Source organism: Lontra canadensis, unplaced genomic scaffold, assembly GCF_010015895.1.
Source record: "Lontra canadensis isolate GAN:19392208 unplaced genomic scaffold, GSC_riverotter_1.0 scaffold202, whole genome shotgun sequence".
NCBI classification, from domain to species: Eukaryota; Metazoa; Chordata; class Mammalia; order Carnivora; family Mustelidae; genus Lontra; species Lontra canadensis.
In genome coordinates, this window is record NW_022631196.1 from 692403 (window position 1) to 715313 (window position 22911).

General features: G+C 50.1%; 1 protein-coding gene across 6 annotated transcripts in view; it reads left to right on the top strand.

Annotated features, from left to right (window-relative positions):
- Positions 1-22911, top strand: part of ZNF536 (zinc finger protein 536) — a 419891-nt gene that overhangs the window by 103383 nt on the left and 293597 nt on the right. For all 6 annotated transcript variants that reach the window (XM_032848403.1, XM_032848407.1, XM_032848409.1 and 3 more), the window contains one exon: positions 8419-8534. The gene's annotated coding sequence lies outside the window, so the exon portion shown is untranslated. The remainder of the gene's footprint in view (positions 1-8418; positions 8535-22911) is intronic.

Below are 22911 nucleotides of genomic sequence, written 5' to 3' on the forward strand. Positions count from 1 at the left end.
TGTACAGGAAAAGACAAAACGGCCACAGAGCCCTCTTGGTCTGAAGCTAACAGTAGAACTCAACTAATTTTAAAAGAACGGAGACTGGAATTCATAAGCCCAGTAGGAGATTAAGTTGGGACCATCCAGACAGTGAAATTCTGAACCTCAGATAACATTGCATTTCAAATCCTTATGAAAATAAAAACAACCCGACACAAATTATTGAGGGAAAGACTCCAGTATGAGTTTAATTTTATCCAACTTTATTGGTAGCTTATTTTGAACTAATGCGCAATAAAATTGCCAAGCAGAACAATTCAAAGAAATGAGAAAATACATTTTTTTGTGGTTGTTGTTGGTTTCTTACACAGTTTGTTTTCATAAAGACTGTAGAGCGGTGAACACCTGAAGAAATGATTTGGGTTTTGTCAGCCACTGTGCGAGCTGCAGGGCTGGTCAGTCCTGGTGGGATGAGCCCGTTCACATGAGGACAGGGGCAGGTCCTTGGGTGGTCCTCGGGTGCGTCCTGGGGCTGCTTCCCTGGGTCTGTCCCCTTGGTGCCTCCCACCCCCGTGGGGACACACGTGGGCCCCTGGGGAGAACCTTCTATGGTAGCATCCCCCTAGCTTGCCTGGGACGAAGACAAGCACACGCTCCTAAGAAAGTGCCTTTCACATGACTGTTTCTGGAAAAGGCTCCCAAGTCCAAGGGATCCAGCAGATTGTAAACAGTGTCGGCTTTATACCCTCATTTTGTACCAGAGACTCAACATTGCCTATTTTAGAGAACACGTGTTTATGCCTCCAAAACGGACATCTGCCTGTGTCGTTCATCCGGAAGCCTACACCTAGGGATTCCGGGGGGTGGGCGAGCGCCTCTCTGTGATAACCATCACAAGAACTACTGACTGATGTGGATGAGTTTTTTTAGCACCTCCCTCTCCCAGTGCAAGGGACTGGCCTGGGGGAGGCTCTCACTTGGGGTGGGGGGGATGGTGCCTGCAGGAAGGTCTTTACTCTGGGCAGGCCGGTGCCCATCTAGAGGCAAGGAGGGCGGGGGGTGATGGACATCAGGGCTGCTGACTGGGGTTCCCAGGGGAGGCTCAGAGCCTCCAGGCAATGGGAGAAACACTTAACATGCATGCGTGAACTTGCCATGGCGAAGGCCCAAGGTTTCTACCAGATTCTTGAGGGTGTGGCTTTCTTGTTAATATCTGTGAAGCGGGTACCCTTTTGTGGAGGGACAATTTGCTGTAAAAACTGGGAGATGGTGACCTGTTCTTGGGGGACCCAGATGCTGCTCAGGACACAGATACATGCTTCTGCTCCTGAGAAAGTCTCACCCACGGATGCTGGGGTGGGTTGGGGAGGAGGCAGGAGGCTGGTCACCCCCGAGGGTCCCCTGTGAAGTTTGCCTCTTTGGGACTTCTTTAAGGTAATGTGTGGATGTGAATGGTCACAAAGCAGAAGATGTTGAGGAAGTGAGTCAAGGCCATGGGTGACCCTCGGAAAGCAGGCCAAGGGAGATACCCAGCCTAGGGTGCTGTACCTTGGAGGTTGGGAGCTGTGCTGATGTGTATCCCTGTGCCAGCTCTCAGGTCCCATCCCCCACACTCGAGGCCTTCTGCCAGTTAGGGGTCTCAGTCTGGGGACCCAACATGTGCCAACCTTGGGCCTTATGTCTCAGTTACTTCTTGCCCTTTTCTCCCTCCACCCCCCTCACCAGCGCCTGCCGCAGCCTGGAAGCTGGAGCAGAGTCGTTATTTAGCATGGCTGGTCTCGTGCTGGGCTCAGGGACTTGACTTCCCCATGGCCAGAAGGTCCTTCGGGGACCTCTGTGTTTGATCCTCAAACTGTAGACTTGGGAGAGTCCAGGCTGTGTGCCTGGGATGGGACTCCAGAGGCTGCCAGTGGGCTAGCAGTGGGGCTAGGTGAGGACCGGGCTACTCATGCTTAGCCCCTGGCCTTGTCCCTGTGTCACTCAGTTTGTCTAGTTCAGTGTATGCAAGCCCACGTTCTGTCGCAAACCCATGATAGACGGCCAGGTCTGTGAGATCTTCCCCCTCCTCCTGGCTTATGTTTTAGTATAACAACAACAACAACAACAGCCAACTACATGCCAGGCTTGTCACCTCAATTAATTAATCATTAATTAATTATCTTACTTAATTCAATTCTTACAACAACCTTATAAGATAGGTATGATTATCATCCCATTTCACAGACCAGGAAACTGGGACTTAGCCAGCTTTTCAGGTTCTCGAGTCAGGAATGTAGTGGCGGGGAGGGTTCATGGCCAAGCCCCTCCCCCAAAGTTGGTGTGCCCCTTCCCTGCCCTGCACTGCCTGCCGTCTGCTGCTAGGAGATGACATCAGATTCAACATGGCCGAGCGTTTTCCTCTTTGATATGGCAGGACATTGGTTTTACCTATTAAATGAAGAATAAATACGTTTTTTTTATTTCGGGCAGTATTATACAAAATTTCCATCTGGAACAAATCGATGGAAGGAAACCTGTGAGTCGATTTCAAAAAGATTCCTAACTAGGTAATGGCGCAGGTCTAAGCAGATGGGATAAGGAGAAGGTGGTACTCAGGTAACGGAAATTGGGGTCAAAGTGTCCCTCCTCCAGTTAAGGTGGGAGGGAGGAAAGAGGAAAATGCAGTCAGTCAGCTTTGAGACATTTCAGATGACTTCCTGTCTTCGTTCTGGGAGATGATCTCTGAGAGAGTCTCCTGACCAGTCTGTTTAAGGGTGTTTCGCTCTCCTGACATGTGCCCAAGGAGCCATAGACCTAAGAAGACCGGGTCTGAGCCTGAGTGCCTGCCTCAGAGGGAGCTGGCTTGGAACTAATGGCAGAGCTGGATGTCGAAGAAAGGAGCTGGAGGCTAGTCAGGGCTGGGGTCATCTGTCTAGCTTCTACGCCACCGTGCAACCCCAGGCTGACTGGGTGTTCAGGACTGTCCCGCAGTGGGCATGCGGTCCAGCTGACTCCCAGGCATCCAGAACGCCTCCCCATGCAACGAACAGTCACGGTTTCCTGGCCATCCGTAAGTCGCCAGTCCAATAGTTCTCAAACTGGCTTCCATGACACCCCAGAAGTTCCAAGGAGAGGTCGTGAGAGCCACAGGGAGGGGAGAACTCAGGGGTCTCCTCTGCAGCTTTGACTGTGGCCTTCATCAGCTCGCATGTGGAAAGACCTCTTCGGAAAAGGACTAGGCTCAGAAGTGCTGAAAACCCACGAGCTAGACGAAGTTCTTGGTTGTGTAGATAGGAAAGCAAGTTCTACAGAAGAGCAAAGCCTTACCAAGATGAACCCAGTATAGGCATTTTAAGTAGAAAATATCTATGTTCAGGCAGGTCAGTGGAGCTTGGTGGAAGACATAAAATATACACTTGAAGGGAGTCATGAGGGTTCCTACCGGCTAGTCCTCTGCTTTGGAGAGCCTGGCTGCCGATGCATTTGGTAGAGCTGGATGTCCACCTGGGAGCAAACCCTCCACAAGCAGGGGACCCAGAACCCACAGGGCAGAACTGCTCAGCAGTTCGGACGATGATGGATGGTTGTTGAGCAGTCATTGGCGCCAGACACTCTTTTGGATGCGTTGTCCCCATTCGTTAGGTGGATACATCGAGGTGCGGGTGATGTGTGGTTCGTCCTTCCAGTGCCGGCATGTACTGGGCACTGGGCGAGGGTGTGTGACCCTGACGGCTGTGGCTCCTGCCTCTCGGGAAGATTCTGTCAGTGTCCAGCAGGTGCAGGATTGCGCCGGGCCAGCTGTCATGGTCAGACCCAGCTCACCGACCTCTGTCATCCTCCAGGTTCAGCCAGGGGGCGGGAATATCCATCTCCTTCATGAGCCTGGGAGAGTTTGTGCAGAATCCTACTGGCTGGCCCATAAGCTTATCTTAAGAGGTGGGAAGGAAGCCAAGGATGGGCGACCAAACCCCATGACAAAGAAGACCTTGCTTACTCTTTCTTCTCTTATGTTGTCCATCAGCCCCCTGGGCGGGCCTGCAGGAGAACTGTGTGGATACCTGCTTGTGAAAAAGATACCAGTGGTTTTCTTTCATCCATTCCTGAAGCACTTTTCCTCTACATATGCATTTTTGCATTTACACATTAATTCATGCATTTATTGCTTTTAAAAAACTCTTTCAGTTCTTATCTCTCCATCCACCCATTTATACGTGCCTTTCCGCATTCATTCACTTCTTCTCCTATCTGTTCATGTATGCATTAGTTCATTCATTCAACAGATGAAACACTTTGAAATGAATTCAAGGCTTTGGGGAAATGTGGGATAGTTTAACCGTGACCCCGGGTTGACCCTGGCTATCTCCCTCATCATCGGATATGGAGGCACGTGAAGTCGGGTACATAGTACCAGGGGCCCCCAAGAAGGAATCATTGGCCCCTGAGGCACACCATTAAACCTGTCGACCGTGACTGGGGTATCCAAATACCACTTTTGTGCTGGGGTCTTTGAGATCTTCCATCCCAGGGCTTCCCTACTGCCTGAGAATTTATAGGGTCCCCCCTGGACTTCCTCAACAAGTCTTGTGCCCCTTACCCATCCTTGGCCTCCTCCTAGAATGTGAGACCTGTCAGAATCCCCCAGGGGGGAAGCAACGGACAGTCATGTCCAGGAACCAGAACTGCAGTGTGACAGGGAGGACAGGAGGGGCTGTCTGTCCAGATAAACTCACGAGGGGCATATGCGGAGTGGGTAGTGGATGTAAGGAAGGGCTCCGTGGGATAAAAAAGATACCAAAGTGTCCTGTAGAATGAGCATTTCCTTTTCTTCCTCCACCAAGTTTCCATCTATTTTCTTTTGTAGAATATCACATTATCAATGAAAGATGGGGGAGATGAATGCCATGGTGCCTGGTTCACTAGTTGAGATTCTTTATTGAGAAGCACAGAAACCATAAAATGCAATGCAGAGATGAGGTGAGATTTCTAGCAGTAGTAGTCATTTTGTCTGCAAGCCAGGCTGAGAGCGAGAGTATTTTACACTTGGACATGAAGTATTTGGGGATGGACCTGCCCCCACCAAATGGGTGAGGTTAGGCATAACTTTTGTGCCTGAGTTGGTGTCATGAATACGATTGTTCCAGTGGCTTAGATGTGGACTACTTTCGGTTTGCTGAATTTGTTATTCGCTCTCCCACTCAACTTCCCTTACTGTGCATGACTCCAGACGTGTAGAGGTGTTTTCCCTGCTTTACAGACTGGGCTTCAAGTGTCCAGCTACAAGGATCCTTTGGATAAGTGGAACACCAACTCATGGATGGCTTCACCCATGTGGGCTTGGGTAGTATCCGTTGAGGGTCATCTGTTGGTCCCAGAAGATGTTTTCAGCCCTTGCCACTCTATGACTACTTCCCTTGCGGCACAGAAGGCGGCATGGGTGGCTAGTTGGAAACTCCCCCGGCCTTCTGTTAGACGGTACTTCACTCCCAAGGTACCGTCCTTCCCCTAGGTACTCAGGAAGCCTCAATCCAAGAAGCCAAGCCGCTCACCACAAGGTGGCCTGGAGTACCTACTTACCAGAGCCCCACCCATCTGAATCTCAACTCATGGCCAATCAAAAGAGTTCTTGCTAAACCTGGTTCCCTAGGTAACCGAAGCGTCCCCTTGGGAGGGACTACCAGAAAAGGGAGACACAGACCCGCAGTTCCCCTGTGCCTTGCCTTCATCCTCCATCCACCTCCTTCCCCAACCCTGCCCTCACCGACCAATCATCCTATGCTTATCGCTCTTCTGGATTTAACATACACAGCCATGAACACTCAGGGCAGCTAGAAGCATGGCCGGATATAATATTAATTTCTTTTCTGCTGTATTCATGAAGGAGTCAACCATATCAATCACTTTAAGCCACTAAGACAGAAAGTGAAATCACATCTTCAAATGGAGAAGTAGAGTGTGTTACCATTAAAATCTAAGAAGAATACGTGATCAATTTGAGGTTCCTAATGTGGGTATAGTTTTGTTAACCTTGCTTTAGATTATGTGAAATGCTCAGAAAGTTGGTTTTTTTTTTTTTCCCCTTTCTCCGTTTTAGTGGGAAGCGTTGGGTACCTACCAGCGGCATATCATTAGAAAGTCTGGTGTCTGCTGGACAGTCTCCTTGTAATGCCATTTTTCATGACTTGTTTAATTAACAACCATTTTTGACCTAGACTTGTTATAAAAGTGTTGCTATTCTCTCCTGCTAAATTATGTCTAATGAACATATTTGCATGTTATCAGATGTAGCAATATATCATTTCAAATTTTGGCGTTTAAGCCTGCATCACTCAAAACAGCTTTTGTGGATTAGTAAGCAGGTGAAATAAAAAATCTCATTTCATATCTGACATTAATAACTTTCAGGGGGAATGAGCATTGGCATTTATGTCTGGACCAGAATCGAGCCCAATGTCCTAGAAACACAAGGGCAGCAGACAAACCTACTCACCAGATAGGAAAATAAATCATGCATAATGCAGAATTTCTACCTTACATGTTAATTAATGTGTGCAATCAATTACTGATGTTACAATATGAGAAAGAAACTGGTGGGGAATGGGGTAATAAAAAATACCTATAGATTTATCTGCTTCTTTTTTCTATTTAAACAAATAGTCTTCAAGCCTGTGAATGCTGTGTTGAGACATGCTCTGAATAATAAGCATCATAAAATCTAATCAGATTTATAAGAGGAATTGATTGTTGTGGCAGGAGGAGAGGGTGGAAAATAAGCCGAAATTTAAGTGTTAATTTTTATGCTAATCCACAGTGGCTTCATATGAAGCAATTTTGTTCTGCGCCACAAATATAAAATTGTCCCTTGCAGAGAAATGTCAGCTTGCTAGACCTGAAAGCAGTAATTTATTAGGTATGTTTCTATTAGTATGTGTCACAGTTGTTAGCAGGCTATACACACAATGGTGCTTCATACTTATCCTCCAAGTCTCAGAATGTTTCAGCTCAGTGGCTGGAACGTGGGGCATTAATACATTATCATATGCGGGGTGGTCTGTGCCCTGTGGACAAAAGGCTATTTAATACAATTTAATGTCATTCTGAGAAGAAGTGGAAAAATAAAGACGGGGAATAAAATGGCATCTGTGTGTTTCACAGTGCACTCATGCACAAACCCTCAGTTTAAGAGGTATGACATTTCTGCCAAGAAAAAGAATAAAACTGGGGCATTTTTTTTTTATAACCTGTTCCCCACTGCAGTATTTTCTAAATGCTATTAAGTGATCGATTTACACGGCCCCGTGATGATGTCATCCATAAGAAGGGGAATGCAGATGACAGCAAAATACTAGTGACAGTGACCTTGTTTCAGAATCCTTGGAACCCTGTCAGCTTTGCTTCCAGTATATGGTTTCAAAGAATGTACTTTTTGGACAATATCTAGTTACTGGGTAGTGAATTAATAGAGTTAAGGCTCTGATGCAATTCACATATAGGTCAATTACATGCGCCAACATCTGCTCTGTCACTATCATTTGCATATAGCATTCATATGTTAATGATGCCTCTTTTTACTCAAGTAATATATTTAAAAAACAAGATTTGCATATCAGTTTGGATCAGTATATTACAAGCAATTTATCATTTTCTCCTTCTTGTTATGATTTTAAGAACAATATCTTGAGTGATGGCTGCTATATTTGAGCACGGCTCTGATTTATACAAGAAACCCTTCAGTGGGAAAGCTTCCATTCTAAAGCTGCTTAAAGCCTTATAAATCAATAATGACACAGATGGACTGGTGATAATCTATTTAGAATGCCTGATAGCAAATATTGTTGTACAGATGATTAGAGTGGTAACTGTTTTAGCAGAAAGCCTCGCCTCTCTTTGTAAATGGTAAGTTTGAACAAAAAAGTGCTCACACACAGACTTGGTGTCAGGAAATCTCCGCGCGGGCTCGGGCTCGGGCTCCGGTCTGGATTGCAAAGGGGAGAACATGGGGGGGGAAGAACAAAGGGGCTTCCCGCGCTCCTGCCAATATAATCATATCAATCCCTGTTTCTTTAACAAAACAGGACCTCTTAATGGAATTGTGTCTTCAGGTGTAAATAGCATTAAAAGCTGCTTCTCCTCTCCTCCTTGCCCTGATACAGCACAAGGAGTGGGAAAATAAAGTGGAGGTTGTCAGAAGTGGCAGCTGCTTGGAATCCTGATAAATATAAGCTTTTATTGATCTGATGAAAATGAAAGATCCCAGTGCTACGCAGTATTTAGCTTCTTGTCTACAGCACGTCACCGGTGGCCTTGCTTTGGGATAGATTTTCATTCTCCTACACCGGATTTGATTTCATCTTTAACCTTTTCAGTTGAATTTCCTTGACCTCTGCATATTGCTCTGATTTGGTGAATTTGTTACATTTCACTTTACATCGTTTCTTTCTCTATTTCCTTTTGTGATAGGGAACCGGGACGCCCCTCTGGCGATCTGTCAGTGCCTGGATCAGCTACATCCTTTCTGGGGTATTTTGTTACCAGACTGACAGTCCTTAAGACAAGTATGCAGTTAAGCTGCTAAGGTAAGTCTTACGATATTAGAACTCTTTGCCCTGGACACACATCATTTCCTCCTGCTTTGTCGAGTTGACCTAACACAGATCCCAGCCAAAGGGCCCTTCGCTTTCTCCTCTTGGCCCGGGGATTCCTCCCAGCTCTCTCCCTGTCCCCCCACCACCCTGGAGGTAGGATCAGTCCACCTGCTGGGAAGCTCTGGGGGAGTGTTGGCTGGTGGGACTTTTCCCCAGGGGGTTGCGGGGAGACCTTCCTTTGTGGTTTGGGCGTGTCTGGGGATGGGTTGGGAGGGGGAACAAAGGAATCAGGGAAAAAAGGTGATTTTCCCCTCGGTGGCTTAATTCCCTTCTCAAGTTTTCTTCTGGGATGAATCTGAGGTTTCAGTTCACAATCCTGAGGTGCCGCTAACATATTCTGGTTCCGAGAAAGGGCCCGCTGTTATTTTGAGTAGTTTTGATACAACCAAATCAAAGTGAAGATTTGAAATAGCTTTTCTGAAAGCCCAAGCTAAAGTCATAAATTATTCTGCACCATGATTCTTTCTGATAGTAAAACCATACCTCTTTGCCTGACATTGCTGAAATGTGGAAAAGTGAAAGTTAAAAATAAAATGAAACATTTAAATCTTGGCTGTTGAGAACCTCAGATAGACATCAAGGCCAGTCGATAAAGGCCCCTATCAATTAGGCTCCTACAGTTATCATCAGATTCGGTTTATTAGCCATCGCCCAGGTACAGGGTTCCGGCATTACGGCTGGGAAGGGCCAGGTGGAACGCAGGGAAAGACCATAAGCTGGAAAGTGAGGGTGCGGGGTGCCAAGGCGTGCTCGGTGGCAGGGCCCAAGGCCGCCATGGTGCCCCTGCCTTGCATGATCTTGTAGGAGAAAATATTTGCAGCAAAATGGTTGGAAGTTTCCCCCCCCCTTTTTTTTTAACCCCCTTTATTTGAGTTAGAAAGTGTTGATTTCACACCGTGGTGAGTGTTTTCCGTCAGCTTCTTGGTGGGTGTGTTCCATGTGAAGAACAAGGAGCCGTGAACACCAGCCGCTGTGGCTTCCTTCAACGGCCAGGCAGGCCTCTCCTGGCAGCGGGGACGTCTGCGGAGCACGGGGCCTTCTGCAGAGATGGAGAAGCCCAAGGGCTTCCCGGCCCTGGGCTTCCAGACTGAGCTGTTTGGCTAGTTCCCTCCTCAGCATATCACAGGCAGAGCAATTTTTGGTTCCATAGCTGTTTGGTTGGGAAAACAAGCCTGTGATTGCCAGTAAGGTTTAGAATTTGCCTGCCAGATAAGGGAATGTCTGTGAAGACTATTTTCCCTCTTGGGAGGCAAAACACAGATGGGGGAGTTAGGAGTCTTACAATATTTAGCTGCTACATTGATGGTAGGAATTCTGCCGCGTGGATGCTCACAGTTTCTGCGAGCCCCGTGGAGCATCACTGCCAAGGGCCTCAGGTCAGGCAGACGGGCGAGGCTGGCTTTCCCCGGGGTTGGGGGGGTGCGGGGTGAGCCTGTGCACCAGCTTCTTCTGGAACTTTCCATGCTCTGTACTTCTGGAGTGGGAGAGGAAGCACTGCAAGGTGCTGGCCATTTCCCTTGACCCCCCCTTGGACAGGGAAGTAGAGAGAGGCCTGAGCCGCCGCGTCTGACCAGGTAGGGGGCACTGAGAGGGAGGCGCTGGATTGACTTGATTTCTCGTGTGAATGGACCCAGACCTTCTTCGGGTGGTTTCTCAGGCTCTGGAGAGTAGGTCACACACCAGCCTCACCAGGCTTTCTGCCTCGGAAGCCTGTATTTTAAAGAACTAATCATCTGGGCGTGCTCTGGGCCTCTTAGAAGATAAGGAACAATGTTACGATGTTCTTGGGATTGGCTGTGAGAAGGCAGGGAGCTCTTCTCTCATGGAAAAGGTAAATCTTGGAATGACTTCAAGGTCCTGTGCACCAGAAGTAGGATTTTCCACCTTATATTCAAGAGCAAATTCTGGGCCCTGGAGACCAGGAAGGGCGACAGGTCTTCTAGACCAGCTCCTCTGTCCTGACTTCCCACCTTAGCACCTGGGACCCTTGGGCCCTGGAGTTGGACTCTCTCTCGGAGTAGCCTGGAGCTGTGATGTGTTGGCTGGGCCACTTCTGGACTCTTGAAGGGACCTGTCGGGACCCTTGCTTCTGTCCTCTCCACCGGATGCCCTCCCCATCTTTCTAAATGGATACTTGACCTTCAAAATGTTCCGTGAAATGCTGTACAAGGGCAGCTTTGGGACAACCCGACAGTCCCCACCAAGTGCCATTGCACAGAAACCTTAAGTGACCCGTCAGTAACCGAACCTGTCACACGCATCGGAGAACGATTTACTAGCCCACCACAGCATGGGTTTCCCGAGAAGCCCCAGGGAGGATCGGAAGCAGAGCCAGGAGCTGGGGCCACCCGGCCCTCCTCAGCGTCATCCTTCAGAAAGACCCCAGGGCGTGCAGAGGACAATGGATCGCAGAGGCCACAGGACCTTACCCTACCTCTGACATAAGCGGCAGGCCCCAGCCCTTGCCTTGCTGGGAGGCGGGGGCAGGGCCCAGGACTAGGGTGCTGGCCCTGCAGTGGCTTGGGCTGTCCCGAAGCGGCCCCGTTGTCCTGGCACAGCCGTGTGAGTCAACAGCCCTCCCGCAGCAGTAATTACTTCAGTTAAATGCTGTGGTAGCGGCACTCTGGGAGCACAGAGGAGGGAGTGAATAATTGTAATTTCTGTGTGATAATGATGATAAGCCCTGCATATGTGTGTGGGGCTTTGCGTCGTATTTGATCTTCACCAGGAGATCTCCAGGCTCATGGAGGTAAAGATCAAGATCCCCGCCAACGCCTCTGTAGCAGCTGAATGAGGTAGGAAGGTGAGGTCTCGTGACAGCCGCGTTGCCCAAGAGAAAATGAAAATCAGAGATAATTCTGACTCTGGAGAACAGGAGGGGTGGGCTGGTTCTGGCCCCAGAGTGTCTTGGGATTATCTTCATTGTCACCCTGTGCCTAGCAGGTAGCTGCTGATATTCGTCCCATTTTCCAGGTGTGGAAGCTGAGGTCAGAGAAGTTAAGTGGCCTCCCTCATGTCACACAGCTGATGGATGGTAAAGCCAAGGTTTGAGCAGGCTTCTTCCTGATCTTGGAGCCTGATCCCTTGGCCATGAAGCAGCCAGGTTACGACCTTAGCCAAGCTCCTTAAAGAGCTTCTATCGTGTAGCTAGGAGCCATGAACAAGGCAGCAGTGGATAAGCAGACGTCAGATAATGATAAAGTGCCCTGAAGAAGGTCTGGGGTGGGAAAGAGGGAGTGGGAGAGCTCTACTTGAGAGGGGCACCTTGGAAGTAAGAGGGCTGAAGGACATGGAGGAGCCGGCCTGGTGATGGGCTGAAGGAAGAGCATTCCCCACAGAGGGAATGGCAAGTGCAAAGGCCCTGTGGTGGGGGAGAATTTGGCATATCTAAGGGTCAGATTATAGGCTGGTGAGGCTAGAGAACCGTGAGCTCTGGGGAGAGGGTATGGGATTAGAGGGCTTGCATTGGACATAACTTTGTAGGCCATGGTGAGGAGTGCTGGCTTTGTTTTATGTCTGTGTTGCTTGTGACGGGAGCTGTGTCTTGAGAAGCTCACCTTCCCAGGTGTCAGGATGCTCCTAGGTGCCCAAAATTCTGTAAGTGACATGAACCCACTCTTGTTCGTTGTGCCTTTATTTTCTGCTAGAGGGATGTCCTGGTGACTTGTCTAAAGCTGGGAGTTACAGACTATAGGCTCTGTGGATGCAGGAAAGGGAGCTAGCTGCCCTTGGGGCCCTGCCCTCAGGGACAACATTGTGATTCATGGTAGTGCCTCCCAGCTGCTCATCTGGAGTTTCCTGTGCCCCCCAGCTGTGGGCGTGGGCGGAATTGCAGGTAGAAGGCTGGGGTGGGGGGGTGCTGAGGCCTTGTGGGCCTCTGGGAGGCGCCTGTACCTCCCATACCCTACTGATTCTGGGGCTGTCCAGGAACAGGCAGACCGAGATCCAGAGTAAAAATTCTTGGTGATTCTAGAACCCCAGGTCTAGCAGAAACTTTTGCCATCAAAGCAACCTTTATTTTATAAGTTTAGAGACCAAGGCCCAAGGCATGTTTGTGCCTACCCCGGGCTGCTGTGGGCAGCATGGGGGCTGCTCCTAGAGCCGCTGGAGGCCATGGCAGGGACTGAGTCTGTCTCGTCTGTCCCGCTGCTCCCACAGCACCTAGAGCAGCTCCTGGTAGCCAGAGAGGTCAGCAGGCATCTGGGGGCACTGATGGAGAGCCTCCCACCCCTGTAGTTTGTAACCATTCGAATCTGTTGCACCTGGCTTTAGGCAAACTCAGTCCACATGTACCAAATCCACACCGCTCTCCAGATTTCCTGGAACACGAGGATTGCCAGGCCTGAGGCCCACCCTGGGTTTGACATATTCAGGACACAGGGAGGCCGGGCCCTGGCCAAGGGGTCCTGATACGTGCGCAGGTGGCTGAGGGCTGCCCCTTGGGTATTCAGATCAGCCCATTTTGGGGCTACAGAACCCCGAGGGTTTTGAACAACTATCATCAGTGCTGAAGCCAGCTCAGCTAGCGGAGGGCTCGGGCTCTGCCCCAGAGTGAGTTCTTGAGGATGGGGACACCTAGGGAGGCCTTGGCCCAGCCTTTTACTGGGTGTCCTGGACAGGCCTCAGCTCTCTGTAAGCGTTGTCATAAACCCAAATGCAGGCAGGGTCTAGGTGGGAAATGCAGAGGCTGGGTGTGGACAGAGCAGGCTGGGGAGAGCAGACCCTAAGGAAAACACCCCCTCAGCTCTCCTCACTGCAGCCACCTGTGGCCCTGGGCAGACCTTTTTCCAGGCCTTCATAGTTTTTAAGGAAAGATGTTTAAAAAAAAAAAAATCCAGTTCTCTCTTCTTTTTTCTTTTCTCTCTTCTCTTTTTTAAGATTTTTTAAAAATTTATTTATTTATCTGACAGATCACAAGTAGGCAGAGAGGCAGGCATAGAGAGAGGAGGAGGCACGCTCCCCACCAAGCAGAGAGCCCGATGTGGGGCCCTGATCCCAGGACCCTGGGACCATGACCTGAACCGAAGGCAGAGGCTTTAACCCACTGAGCCACCCAGGTGGCCCTCTTTTTCTTTTTTTTTTTTTCAGGCTAGCAACTAATTTAAGTTTTAAAAAGCCTTTCTGCGAATGCCAGGGTCTGTAGATTGGGCCGAGCTCAGCCCATGCTCTGTGAGGCCCACACTCGGCACCCGACACAGTGGGTGCTCAGAAGCGTGGCCTGCACTACCCCCCCACCATGCCCTGGGGGCTGCCCACAGGACAGTCCGGGCTCTGGGCGGGTTCTGCACATGGGACCCAGCACCGGCAGGTCCTCAGTCCTCTCTGTGTTCCCGTGTCGTCTTCTCACAAGAAGGTCTGGGGCAGCAGCTCCTGGCTGCATAGGGCTGTTTGGTGCCCTGAGGAGAGGAGAATGTACCCATTTTCTGGGAAGCATGGTCAGGATGCCCCTTGCGAGCCTCTCTGCGTCCCATCTCACCGGGTTCCCCCGACCCCTGAGTTATAGGGTGCCCAACCACATCTCATAGGGGGACACGGTGATGGGTGAGTTCGATTCGTGCCCTCCGGGAGCACGTGACAGAACCACCCTCCCTTCCTCCTACCCATCGAAGGTGAATGCTCCCGGCCTCCCTAGTCTTGACAGGTCCTTGTGGGGGGCTGACGCACCCCGTCGGCTCCCTTCTGTTTGGGGAGAGGCAGTCCTGACTCGATACCAAGTTGACCGGAGGCTCTGGCCTGCAACTGGTTAGGGGTTGATCCTGGAATGTGGTGGAAGGACAAGATGCTTTCTGTCCCGGGAGGCCACCTGGTGTGAGAGAAAATGGCCAGGCTGCCCAGCCCGCCCACTGCTCGTCCCTTCCTTGTGCCGTGACTGTTCCCCTTCCGCCCGTGGGACCTACGTCCTTCGCTCCTTGAGAGGCAAACGGTCTGCTGAGAGGGGCAGACTCTCCCCACAGCTGCCGGGCTCCCGTCAGGCTGCTGGGGCGTCAGCTTCCCCGTGGTCTCAGGGCTTGGGAAGAGGCTGGGCCCGTCTCCGGCCTCACTTCCTGTTGGCCCCTGCCAGGCTCCCTTCATCCCGTCCACATGCAACATGGAGTTTCTGTGTGTGTAATATTATTTGTTTTTATTTCTGTAATCCCTTTATTGTTTGCACAACTGCTGTCAGACTGTTGCCTGAAAGTATCACAGGATAATTGCAGAACGCCTGCATAAGTAATTTCTTATGAAATCGGGCCTTGTCTGCATATAAAATTGTTTTTCGTTGCTGCATACATGGACTTCATTATATGGAGGCTGTTTACCGGGCTCGCACCTTCCCCACAGGCCACAGAGATGGGAGGGCCTGACACGGGGAAATTGTGACATACTATCTTTATTCTTTTTTTGGTCAGAAGACATTTCTGGGGGGGGCCGACCTGATCAAGAGGAGCCTGGCCCCGGAAGGAGCGGAGGCCCTGGGCCAGGTCGGCGAGGTCCCGGGCCAGGTGGGGGAGGCTTGGGGCCAGGTGGGGCCTCCCAGGCCTCAGGGCAAGGCGAGCTGGCGGCTAATCCCATGCTCGCCCAGCAGCTCTTCCACCCGCATTTCTGTGATATTAATGGTGTGTGGTAGTGAAAGAAATGTGTTTTATTCTCAAGTCTAACCCTGCTGTTATCAAAGTAACTTCCAGCTTATTAGCGACAAAGGACTTTTCTCCTCTCGGCTGCCCTGTTCGCCAGGGCTTCCTGAATTAAACTGCTGCTTCCTGTCCTTGATATGCACGACCACATCTGGGCAGCCCGATCCCAGCCCCGCTGCCTAATAACAATCACCTTCCCCTTCAGTGTCTGTTGATTGTTTCTAATTCACTCTGACAGATAGTGCCTGACAACTCGCCGGCTCTTCCCTCCCTCCGTGACCTGGAGTTACTCACAGCACTTATAGAGTCTGTCATTTTTAATATTTGATTTCATTTTAAGTTATGTGTTTTACTGAGAAGATGAAACCAAAAAAAAGGGGACTTGTAATGGAACATAAATTTAACCCTTCTTGCCACCCGGCACCAGCCCGAGCCAGCCTCCCCCTCATCTGGGTGCTGCTTTCTCCTTCCACACGGTTCTGCGGCTGGGGCTGCTTCTCCTCCCCTCTCCTCTCCTCTCCTCTCCTCTCCTCTCCTCTCCTCTCCTCTCCCTTCCTTCCTTCCTTCTTCCTTTTTTTCCCTTTGGCTTTTCTTTCTTTTATTTCTGGAAACAAAAGCTTCGTGTCACATTCTTTCCCTTTAATGGCTCTGGATTCATTTATGGAGCTAATAATGGACTCTTTCTGCTTTGCAACCAGGTTATCATTGAAAGACCTTTCTTGGGGGGGTGGTCACTCCGGAGTGAGGGAGTCAGGGGAGAGGACCGGAGAAGTCTGAGTGACCAGCTACAGTTCAGGTGTCAAAAACGAGCACTGGATCTTTCTTTTTGGAGATGTTCCTCTTTGTGCGAGCTGGCGGGGCAGGGAAATGCCACCTCTCCCTGGGTTGGGGACCAGCTGCTCTGAGGGGGGCAGGACATGGGGTTGAGGCTGGACATGAATTTCCTTCTGCCATGTCCCCGGGCATCTGTCCCAGCAAGTGGCCTGGTAGGGCCGGCGTCCTCACGGGCAGGACCAGTGTCCCACGTCACTTTCGGGGCCACTCCGCCATGACTTCGGCTTTGTTTGCCACTAGACAAAGGCTCCTGTGTCCCTCTTGGCCCTTCAGAGGTTGAGAGCTGTGAGGCTGTGCATTAGGTCAGCTTTGCAAATAGACACCACAAAATTTTTTAAAAAGAGGCACATTCACCCGTGGTACCTCACTTCTGCCTGGTATGGATCTCTGTCCTTCCCTCACAGTGTGGTATGGGCAGCTATCGAATGTGATAAGAGGGATCTGGGTTGCATCTTGGCTAAAAATAAATACATACATACATACATACATACATACCAACTTCACCATGACCCACGTGTGGCCTGGTCTCCTGATGACCAAAGTTTATCCTGAGTGTGTGAGCTGTCACACTGTCAGGGCCCTGTTCTTCTAGAGCCTCAGGCCAACTGTCCCTTTGACTCTTCCAGCTCCCACTATACAAGGAGCAGAGGTGTGCCAGTCTTAGGGATGAAGCAGGTGGGTTTCCTGGTGAGCGGACGGGGTTGAGAACCTGCTCTCCAGCATTCACTTGTAAAGACAATCTGCTGGGGACCACTCAACACGGGCTGGCTCTCGGGGAGGCCACTCTGCAGGGAGCATCAGGCTTGGCTGCCAGAGAAGCAGAGGGATGGCAGTTAGGGCTGGATCTTTTGCCCATAGGCAGACATTTTAGCTGCTTCCCTGCTGTTCTGCTGCTCCTGGTTCCAGGCCTGTGGACACAGGGACAAGGTGGGCCAGCCGTGTCCGTCTTGTCCCAGCTACTTCCGGGATGATTCTGTCACTTTGGGGTTTTCCTTCACCAGGCCTAACCCTTCTAGAACATTCTAGAACCCCGCTTCTCCCTCCCTCTCTGGGCACTGAGGGAAAACTCAGTAGAGACACTTTTCCTCTCCGTGGTCCCAAGCATCCCATCACCGTCTTCCCCTCCTACTTCTGTAAGAGGTGAGAAAGGCAAGAACAACTCTATTTTGGATGGTTTTGCAGCACTGCTAGTATATTTTGAAATCATTGTCTTTTGTTTCAGGCATGCTAATTAAAATGAAAAAGGAAGATGATGCACAGAAAGTAAAGTGGACACAAAGCTTTTAACTTTATGTGGGAAACAGATCTGTGTGCACCCTGGTGCGCTGTCCGTTAGATAAGGACAAGATGGCTTTTCCCTTTCGCTGACCCGGGTGGTCTTGATGGGTCTGGTAATGGGCCAGGTGGGCGAGAAAAGACGGGGAGAAAAGTATCTTGACTTTCCTTTTATCTCAGGCCTTCTCTGGTACTTATGCGTGTGTGAGAGAGACAGACAGACAGACAGACTGCCAGGAGTGGTTGGCAGTGATGGGTTTCTTGCAGTCTGAGATGGTCGTCGCGTCTGCCTCAGCTCAGGAAGTTGGGCTCAAAGGGTCTAGAGCCATGAAGAAGAATACAGAGAGAGGCCCAGGACCACTGTGCCCTTCTGCTTTCACAACAGTTGAAAGGCAGTTTTATTTTTAAAAAATTTTTTAAAAGATTTTATTTATTTATTTGACAGAGAGAGACACAGCAAGAGAGGGAACACAAGCAGGGGGAGTGGGAGAGGGAAAAGCAGGCTTCCCACTGAGCAGGGAGCCTGATACGGGGTTCGATCCCAGGACCCTGAGATCATGACCTGAGCCAAAGGCAGATGCTTAACAACTGAGCCCCCAGGCATCCCTGAAACAGGATTTTAAAGAAGGTTCTGTATTTGAGGTTTCACTTCAAGGCTAAGGCCAATTTATGCTTTTATTCCCCTCGAAACGGCCTGTTGGACTACTACTGGTTATTATTTTTGAGTCGGAGACAAATTGAGAGCTGACATCAGCTGAAGACTTTGAATCGGATTTTGTGCTACAAGGACCCACCTACTCTCCGATGAGTTACGTCAAGCCCCTAGAATTCCAGGTGGACGGGGGAGGACACATTGTGTTTCCCATCTTGTCCCCCCAGTCCAGATTTTCTGTGGAGTTTGCATGGGGAACAGCATAGTCAGTTAGGTTCTAAACCTCGAAGACCTCAAGAATGCTGCCCGCCCAGGAGGTAGCGATCACCAGGCTGCAAATCAGCCTGGTGCCCCAACACTCACTGACATGGAGCCTAGAAGGATCTGTGTACAGTGGAATAAGGCACGTCATTCTTCCATATAGTTTGAACCAACAGACATGGGCTACCCTCTGGAGCAAGGAAGGGGACAGACACAGGGGGGAAAGATACCCAGAAAGCCATATCACAATGAGAACGTGACCAGTGCCACCTCCGAGATTAACCAGAGAGCCACGGATTCCAACTGGAGCGGGGTGCGATCCCTAAGTAAAAGCCATGTAAGATGTTGACTGCTAAGGAAAGGGGCTCCTAACTGCTGCATGTGTGCTCTGGGCTCAGCACAGCAGGCCTTTTTCAGAAGGGAGAAGTCACACCCCCTGTGAGGCTCAGGAAGAGCTTTAGGGAGAGCTGGTGTTGGAGCTGGGCCTTGGGGCCCCAGAAGATTGTCAGAAACAGAGATGAGGGGAAGGTCAGAGAGGAGTTTTCTTGCCCAAGACAGGAATTTTGTGGCTGGGGCAGGGGTGGGGGGAAGAGGGAGTGCTGAGCGCCATTCCGGGCAGAGGCAGTAGCAGGGGAAACTGGGCACAGACTGGGGACGGGATTGGTGTTGGGGAATGACAGCTAACTCTGTTGTGTTGGAACTTAGGGTATAGGTTAGCATGAATGGAGGTGTGGGGAGGGCCTGCTGGTGAGAGAGGCTGCATGTCAGGTACCCCAGAAATGGGCCATGAAGACCGTTCATGCTATCCGAGCTGACCTGGGCGGTAGAAGTGGGGCTGGGGAAAAGGAATATACCCATCAGCCTGGTGCAGCCCTGGGTGTTGTTCCTGTTCTCGTGGTTGGGCGTGACAGTGACCTCAGAAGGACACGGGTAGAACAGGGGTGGCGCTAGGTTCGGGGTGTCCAGACTGTGCCCGGCTTGCCGCGGTCCTCGGGTCAGGGCTATGAGCTATCCACAGTGAGCTGTCCTTTAAAAAAAAAATAATAAAAATAATTGCTTTTCAAAACCCCCACACTTGCATCCATCAGGCTCCTACACTGTTTTCTTTGCCTACGTGTACAAAAGGTACACTTTGGGTTGCACGGGGCATGTGCCCGCGTCCAGAGCCGGAGTGAACAATGCAACAATTAGCAGATTCATCAGTTCTTCTGCTTATACTCAATTTCGAGAATAAGATGTTAGTTTGTTCAACTCTCTGCTCTATGCCTTGATCACAGTGTGAAAGTGTTGGCCAAGCTTAGCTTCCTGGTCAGAGGGTCAAGACCCACGGCTTTTCAACATGCTTATGTGAAACCCAAACATTTGTGACCACTGGTGATCTTGGAATCAAGGCTCAACTTATGAAACGAACACGTAATGATCTTGTTTATCCAGGGTATAAATAGAGTTCATGCATTTAAAAATTTTTCTTCCTGATAAGGACTTTAGTCAGCATTTCTCCTTTCTCTGTCTCTGTTTTTCTCTTGTCTCTTCCTCCCTCTGTCTCTTGTCTTCTCCTTTAGAAGGGGAGGGATTTGCTCCTGTGGCTGCTCCTGGAAGAGGCAGGACCACCCCGTGGATTTCTTCCCTGGAGCACTTCCTGCTTCCCATGTAGCTTTGGCCGAGTGGGGTGCATGCCCGGGGAGGGCCTGATGCGCTTGGACACATCCTTGCCTCTTCCCCAACCCCAGGGATGGGCTGTGAAGTCACATCTGACCCTGAGAGCCCAGCTGGGGACCAGAGCCAGCAGAGCAAGGCCGCCTGTGGATGAGACCTTCCAGGCCCTTCAGGGCAGTGGGGGGCAGAATTTATACTGAAAATGACCCCTTGGGTCTAAGCCACATGCTTTCATCATTCATACCTCTCTTGTTTGACTTTTTTTTTTTTTTTAGATTTTATTTATTTATTTGACAGACAGAGATCGCAAGTAGGCAGAGAGGCAGGCAGAGAGAGAGAGAGAGGAGGAAGCAGGCTCCCTGTGGAGCAGAGAGCCCGATGTGGGGCTCGATCCCAGGACCCTGGGATCATGACCTAAGCTGAAGGCAGAGGCTTTAACCCACTGAACCACCCAGGCACCCCAATTGACTTTTTTTTTTTTAAGATTTTATTTATTTGAGAGTGAGAAAGAGAGAGAGAGCCCGAGTAGGGGGAGGAGCAGAGGGAGAGAGACAAGTAGGCTCAGCCTGATGTGGGGCTCTGAGATCGTGACCTGAGCTGAAATCAAGAGTCAGACACTTGACTGACTGAGCCACCCAGGTGCCCCTCTTTTGTGATTTTTTACCATATCGAGTACAACTGCTTGTAGACTTTGTAAACTTCATGTATTTTTTTTTGAAGGACATATTTCTTTTACTTAAATATTATATTTAGCTTTGTTCTAAATAATGATATCTATGAAATCTCTGGTTTGGTGTGTCAGTTATATATTTTTCATAGTAGATATTGAAATGATTATTTGTGTGTTAATTTTTTTAAAGGAGTTTTTCTGTGTGTCACCTGGGAAATCATCTTGCATCCGAGGGGTCTGTGGGCAAGCCTTTGGGAATCACTCTGTGGCCCTGTTTGGAATATTTGTGTCCAGCCAGGTTCTTAGGACCTACCTCAGATTCCTTCATGGAGCCATTGCCTCCCCCACTCTTAGGGAAGCCTTTTGCCAGTCTCTCCAATCCCCAGAGCAAGAGTCCTTCTGATCTCACGTCCTGCCCTCAAGATCTCCAATTGTCACTTAACTCTGGTCACATATGACAATGCTGTGAGTGGCCATGCTTCCTGACTCTTCCCTTCCAGACTGCAAAATTCTTGAGAATAGGCACCATGCTCTTCTGTGTCAGCCAAAGTGCCTGATCACTTAAGCTAGCTGGCTGTCAGTCTATCTGTCTGTCTGTCCATCCAACCATCCATCCATCCATCCATCCATCCATCCATCCATCTATCCATCCAACCATCCATCCATCCATCCATCCATCCATCCATCCATCCATCCATCCATCTCTTCATCCGTCCATCCATCCATTGTCTGTCTTCTATCCATCCATCAAGCCATCCATCATCTATTTCCTATCATCTGTCTATTCACTCCCACCCCTCCATTTCTATTTCTCCATCATCTGTGCATCCATGATCTAATCTATCATCTATTAATTTTCCTCCTTCCCTCCTTCCTTTTATCCTGCTTGATGAGTCAGGTGCGGTTTTAGGCCCTGGGAATATGGCAGAAAACAAAACAAAGTCCCTGCTTTTGTGTTGCAGTCATTCTAGTTGGAAGAGGCAGATAACAAATAAACAAAGAGAAGAAGAAACCAGAAAAGGATCTGTGGGGACACGTGCCATGCAGGGTATTAAAAGAGGGGGATGTGAGGCAAAGAGGACAGGCCTAGCTGAGACTGAGAGGTCAGGGAAGGTTCCTCTGGGGAGGTGCCTTGGAGTCTGACCCCTGAAGAGCAGGTCAGAACCTGTGAAGTGGGGCAGCTCCTGGACAGGGGTTTAGCCTACGTCGAGGCTTGGAGGCAGTGGTGGCTTTGGCGGCTTTGAGGTACAGAGAGGAAATTCAGACAGAGGGAGGAAAATTTACTTCCAACTTAGACAAAGACAGGTTTTTCCATTTCTCACTTCCTAGGGCAACAGCCCCTTTTCCACCTAAGAAAGTCCGACCCCTCACCTCCAGGAGCTACCGTGTCAAGTCCCTTGTGTGGGGGAAATTGGGGAACAGTGCCCTGTTATTCCCCTGCAGGGTTGGAGGGCGGAAGGGGAACACGCCACAAGGAGGCTACCGCTGACATGCTAATATTTCATTTTAATCTTGAGTGCCAGGTTACTTTCCAAATGAAGTGTCTCAGGCAAGGCTCTAACTTACATGAAATAAAAGAGTTTAATGCTAATTAAATATCATCTGACTACTGAAGCCATATTTATTGATGGTCTAGAAGAACATCATCGAGGTGGATGGACTTGGAATGTGTCTCCGCTAGAAACGCAGCCTCCCGTCCTGGGACTCCTCTGCGGTTCAGACTCGTGAGCCCCACGCCAGGCACAACCCGGGACTCGTGGAGGCGGGAACCCAGAGTGGCCCATTTCCTTTCTCTGTCAGGTGGACGGATCTGCACCTCTAACGTGTATTTGATTTAGGAGGTCTGGGGTGGTGCCCAGAGTGCTCACTTCTAACCAGATCCCAGGACATGCGCATAGGGCAGGACCAGCTGCATGGCAGATGGCGAGAGTCCAGAATAGACCGGGGATAGGTAAACTCTAAAGCAGACTCTGATGCCAGCACCGCTGAGTACAGGGCGTGCCGGCCAAGTGTGGAGTCTCCCGCTTTGCTGGTCTCCCCTACCACCTCCACCTCTGTCGTCTACTTCTTCCTTCCTTTGTCCTAGTCCTTCCTACCGCTCCTTCTGGTCCCAGTGGCATTGTGCCCTCTCCCCCGACTAAGAATCACGGTTCCCCGTGTGGGTAGACGCCCACCATTTGCCTTGTCTCTGGATGTGTGATCCTCATGGCTGGCTTCTCTACCCCAGCCTCCTACTTCAGTGCCTCCAAGATTGATAGATTCTCCTCGCCATGGTGGGAGGCGAGGTGGGACTTCCTAATCCTCTGCAAAGAGGGCCATGCATTGGGACAGAGCTGGCTTGGGGGG